Below are 6105 nucleotides of genomic sequence, written 5' to 3'. Positions count from 1 at the left end.
ATCTTACTATTCATAGAGAAGCACAGATGCCATTTTAATTTATTCCTTTCTAGTCCTCTTTTCTGCATTTATGCATATGAAATGTTGAGAAGTATAAATACTATCTTGTATTTTACTTTTTAAACATTATACCATGAACATTTTTCTAAGATATTAAAAGTTATTTTAAGACATGATATTTCAAAAATGAATGATATCCCATTAGGTGCATTTGCCATAATTTACAAATCGTATTTTAGTGAGAAGAATTGAGTCTACTGATACAATTTAATTGTCATAAATAATGCTCAGAAAAAGTCCTAATTTGAATAGAATTCTAATTATTTTCTTAGAATAAATTCCTAGAAATGTAATTGTTTCAAAGAGAATAAATATGTTAAGGGGCAGTTTTAAAAAATGAGAGATTTTAGAGTTTTACTATAGTCTTCATTTTTATTTATACTTTCTCAAAAGTATATCTTCAGTTTTATTGCTTAAGGCAAAAATAATATTTAACTTACAAGTATTTACATTCATGAGAAATATTATAATGAGGTTTTTTTTTTTTTTGGTATTAAATTCATATTCTTACTGTTCTTAAAGGACTCTCCTGGTTTTATAGCAGGAGCATCTGGCCTAGTGGTTGACTCCATCACGATGATTGACTGATCAAAGGACATTCTATAACTCACTTTCTGTTGATAGATCCATAATTATTAAAAAAGAAGAGAAAATTAATGATTCAGAATCTACCAAAAGCTGTTCTTCAGTGACATCTTGGAAAGTTCCCCAGGAATCTCCTAATTTTTTATTATGCATATGGATCGTATCATAATGGTACTGACACAGGTTTTCTTACCATCGTTCAATCACATCAACCATTTTTGTTTAACAAGAGATTTAGATGGAGAAAAAATTCTATAATGTTCTGAATGAAGAATGTTAATGTTGTGAGCATATGTGTATACACGAGAGTAGGTGCATTTATAAGCATGAATATAAGATATAAATAGTGAGATCTTTCATAATCGTTCATACTTTGAACGAGCTTGATTCTCTATATAAATGTTTCTAAGGAAGTTACATTCTTGGCTGTAGGGCTTTTGACTGCAAGGAAGAAATTGAATTTGCCCTAACAGTCTATTTACTTGCAATTGCAAGATATGAGAGTAGATGATTAGGGTCATGGTGTTTCTGGTTTATTCCCTTTCCTTGGATATTATTTCTGAGAGCAGCTCAACCTAGAACAGCAGAGGAACAAGTTTGTCAAAAATCATCTTTTTGAGGCTATTTTGTTATAAGCCTCTAAGATGTGGAAAGTACGTGGAGTATCTCAAACAGGATTTGGCACGTAGTAGGTACTTAAACACCTTATTCTGATTTGTTCTACTTTGGCTTAAGTATATAAATAGAGGCCTAGGGAGTGGATGAATTTCTTATGATTGGGACAATAAGCCAGTAGTAATTTAAAAGTGTACCTAGGTTTAAATCTCTGAATTTTAGAAAATATGAATTTGCAATTCTTGCCCTTGGTTTGTTGTAGTTTAATTAAATTCTTAACCTACCTAGTAGGGGTTTTTCTTTCTCTTCCTTTTTTTTTTTTTTTGTAGTTACAATTCTTAAAGGGTGTCGACTCTTCTTCAGAAATGACTCTTTTAGAATATACTTCTATTAATTACAATAAATCTCAGCCATATGGAACTTTAATCTATCCAAACTGACAAAGAAAACAAAAATCTAAGGATATTATAAATTATTTATGGTTTAATTTTTAAAACTGATGAAATAATTTTCATAGAAAATTTGGAATCCATTTTTTCTCCTCTCCTCATTTTTACTGCCCTTGCACAAAACCCTGCCTGAGATATTTGGGATATTTTGGAAATAAAGGAGATAGCCTCAGCGAGGCCAGTCCCCATGAATGTCATGCCTTTTGACATGCATATTTTTACATGCATTTAGCAAAGATATTCCCCTTGATGAGGTAATGGATTATTTATTTTAAGATGTTATTTATTTATTTGAGGAGGGGCACAAGCGGGGGGGGGGTGCAGAAGGAGAGGGAGAAGCAGACTCCCCACTGAGCAAGGAGTCTGATTTAGGACACAGGACATTATCCCAGGACCCTGAGATCATGACCTGAGCCAAAGGCAGACACTTAACCGAGTGAGCCACAGAGGCACCCCTGGTAATAGATTATTTATGACAACCTTCAAAAACCTTCCTTTTTCTTAGAAGGTGATAGATTACTTAGTTAATACAGCAATAGAAGAATTTCTAATAAAATTATTTAGAAAGCCCAGAGTGGTGTATTTTTAGCATAAAGCTATATGATTTGGGTTGTTTAAAACAAAACCTGGGAAGAGATTATTTTAAATGTTCTTATTTGCTTTAACAGTCCTACGCTGCACATTGAGGACATCTCTCTCTCTCTCTCTCTCTCTCTATATATATATATATATATATATATATATATACATATATATATATATTTAAAGATTTTATTTATTTATTCACTAGAGACACAGAGAGAGGGAGACAGAGACATAGAGGGAGAAACAGGCTCCATGCAGGAAACCTGATGCAGGACTTGATCCCAGGACTCCAGGATCACTCCCTGAGCCAAAGGCAGACTCCCAACCGCTGAGCCACCCAGGTGTCCCGGACTATATAAATACTAATATACATAAACATTTGGTGTGATTTTTAGCCAGCAGAGCACTTGTATTTACATGACACCATTTTAAGTAACTTTGCCTCTGTTAAAGACAGAATGACTGAAAAATCATTTTTAGGGACACCTGGGTGTCTCAGCGGTAGGGTGCCTGCCTTCAGCTCAGGTCCTGATTCTGGGATCCGGGATTGAGTCTTGAATCAGGCTCCCTGCGAGGAGCCAGCTTCCCCTCTGCCTATGTCTCTGCCTCTCTCAGTCCGTGTCTCTCATGAATAAATAAATCTTTTTAAAAAATCATTTTAGTCATGTCTTTTTTTAAATTTTATTCATTTATTCATGAGAGACACAGAAAGAAAGAGAGAGAGAGAGAGAGAGAGGCAGAGACATAGGCAGAGAGAGAAGCAGGCTCCATCCAGGGAGCCCGACGTGGGTCTTGATCTCAGGACTCCAGGATCACACCCTGGGCTGAAGGAAGATGCTCAACCACTTAGCCACTCAGGCATCCCTCATTATGTCTACTAAAAATGCATATGTTCTTCTCCCGTACCCATACCTCTTTACTCTTGATGAAATGAGTTAGGGGCTGATGGGGCTAGGCAGGGAAAGATAGGGAAAGGCCCAGAGTCAGGCTTCTACCCATCCCAAGGAAACAGGGCAACAGAAAAAGAAAACAATAACAACAACAACAACAAAACAAAACAAAACCTGGCTCTCTAGCTCCAAAATGTTAGGGAGTATCTCCATTTGATGGTTACTAAGTAATCACAGAAACTCACCAGACCACAAAGAAATAAGTCATTATCATTAAGTTGTTATCAATAGTCCCTGCTCAAACCAAGACTGCACAAGAATCTCCAGGCCATGGCTCCCTGGCTAGGTTCTCAATAAAAGACTTGCCACTAAAAGCCCTCAGTGGCAACCCTGTCGAGACCCCTCTCACTTCTGAGAGCTTTCACTCTACCTTTGCTTAATAAACTTCTGTCGCTTTGCTCACTCTGTTGTCCTCGAGTCATTCCTCGACTGCATGAGATAAGAACCTAGCTATCCTGTATCACTTTCCCTAATGACATTTATATCTGGGAATACTTTTGCCTCTAATGGTCATGGCATTCCCTTAGTACTGGCTGATTGTGCTGATTCTAGTTTTTTGTACCCTTTAATGATAATTATTCCATATATTAACTTTATCAGAGATTTTCCAAGACAATTATGTCAACTACCTGGAGTTAGGGTGGGTGTTTGTATCTGTTTCTACTTAAATCCTTGAGGGATATTTCTTCCCCTTGAGGGCTAGGACATGATTTTCCTTATTTTGGGTCTTTGGTTCTTGGCATGTAGTCAGAGTTCAATAAACTTTGTGCTCAATAAATTTGTCACTTTTGATATTCCTTAAACATGCAAGCACATTTCCAACTCTCTCTGCTTAAAATGTTTCTTCCTTATGTACTCCCATGACTCATTTCCATATTTTATTCAGAGTTATGCTGAAACATCACTACCATAGAGGAGTCTATCCTAAACCACCAAATCATAAAATCCTAAACAGGGTTCACTTAGACATGAACTAAAAATACTCTGATCACTCCTTTGTTGTTTTTTCCAATTGGATTTGTCAATACTTTAAATATTAGTTGTTTATTTATTGCTTCTCTCCTTAGAATGTGAGCCATCCCCAAGTAAGGAGATGTGTTCGTTGCCAGATGTAGAACAGGTCTGGCATATTGTAGTCATTTGATCAATATTAGTTCAGTGACACACATACTACCCTATAGATTTCATGAAAATTAGAGAAGAGTATCTTTCTAGTTTGTCATGTGTCTAGGCAGCCGATGTTAAAAATATTTGTTGAATGACTAGACGAATGAGAGTTATATCGACTGGTCAGTTGCTTTGCAGACATATTTTGTGCACTCTTTGGGATGGCAGACTGTCAGGTAGTTTCTTTTAATCATTACTATGCTAAAAGGAAATGCTTATCTTGCTTTGCATCCATTTTGTTTCTATATGTCAACATGAAATTTTTGAGAATGGAAATTTCACAAAATATTCACACTTGACCCTCTGGGGGTGTTTAGTGGGTTAGGTCACATTTACTTTCTGTCCTTTGTTGGTCTCTGAAAGTGATAATGGGACTTAACTTTGCAATTACAGCTTGTGTAAGAGCTGGAACCTCCAACCCTCAACTTCCAAACCTTCGACTCCACCCTTATTGCCTCTCCCCAGCCCTGATTCAAATTTGAATGATTACAAAACCTATTTGCTAGGGGCAAATGGCCCAGTTCTCTACGCCTCAGATCCTTCGCTAGTGCATCTATTTCGGGGTCAGCTGCTGGAGGTGAACATTTCTCCATCCTTATTCAAAGAACAGTTAACCCTGAGGCAGCCAGGTGGCTATAGAGGCCACATGAAAAGAGACAATAAAACGGAACAAAGAAAGGAACGGCCCATGGAATTTTTACGTAGTGAGCTGCCTTTCTAACTCCCAATTCTCATTCTATGACTGTATTTTAAATAATTTTAGGGGATCCCTGGGTGGCGCAGCGGTTTAGCGCCTGCCTTTGGCCCAGGGCGCGATCCTGGAGACGCGGGATCGAATCCCACGTCGGGCTCCCGGTGCATGGAGCCTGCTTCTCCCTCTGCCTGTGTCTCTGCCTCTCTCTCTCTCTGTGACTATCATAAATAAATAAAAATTAAAAAAAAAACAAGATTTAAATAATTTTAGGGCTGTAGGTAACTACAAACTGATACTGGAACTATTCCAAACTGGATTTTTTTTTAAATACTGTATTCTTGAGTATCGTTGCTTCAATTTAACAATTTTGGTTGGAAATACCATGTGCATTGACATCTTAGGAGCTGATGTTTCTAAGGATGGGTCATACAGGGAAATTCCATATTGGGACCAGCTAGCACAGAAGTGTGCATTTTCATCGTAATTATTGTTATGTTTAAGAATAATTCTGCTAGCTCGCCCTCGGAGGGAGCGTGGGACAGACGAGGAGGAGGCCTTCAGGCTATGAAATCTTGGTGCCAGTCCGCCGCAATCTCTTGATGGAGCTGGACTCAGAGCACGTGCGGGCATCACTGGCACCTGCTGCTGAACCTGGGCTCAGAGCGCACGCGCGGTCGTCGCTGGCGCCTCCTGGTGGAGCCGCACTCAGAGCGCACGCGCGGGCGTCGCTGGGGCCTCCTGGTGGCGCTGGACTCACAGGGCACGTGCAGGCGTCGCTGGTGCCTCTGGGTGAACCTGGACTCAGAGCGCACGTGCGGGCGTCGCTGGCGCCTCCTGGTGGAGCTGGACTCAGAGCGCATGCGTGGGCGTCGCTGGTGCCTCTTGGCGAGCTGGACTCAGAGCGCATGCGTGGGCGTCGCTGGCGCCTGCTGGTGGAGCTGGACTCGGAGCGCATGCGTGGGCATCGCTGGTGCCTCTTGGTGAGCTGGACTCAGAGCGC

This window comes from Canis lupus, chromosome 35 (genome assembly GCF_048164855.1).
Source record: "Canis lupus baileyi chromosome 35, mCanLup2.hap1, whole genome shotgun sequence".
NCBI lineage: Eukaryota > Metazoa > Chordata > Mammalia > Carnivora > Canidae > Canis > Canis lupus.
Note: the sequence above shows the minus strand (reverse complement) of the source record.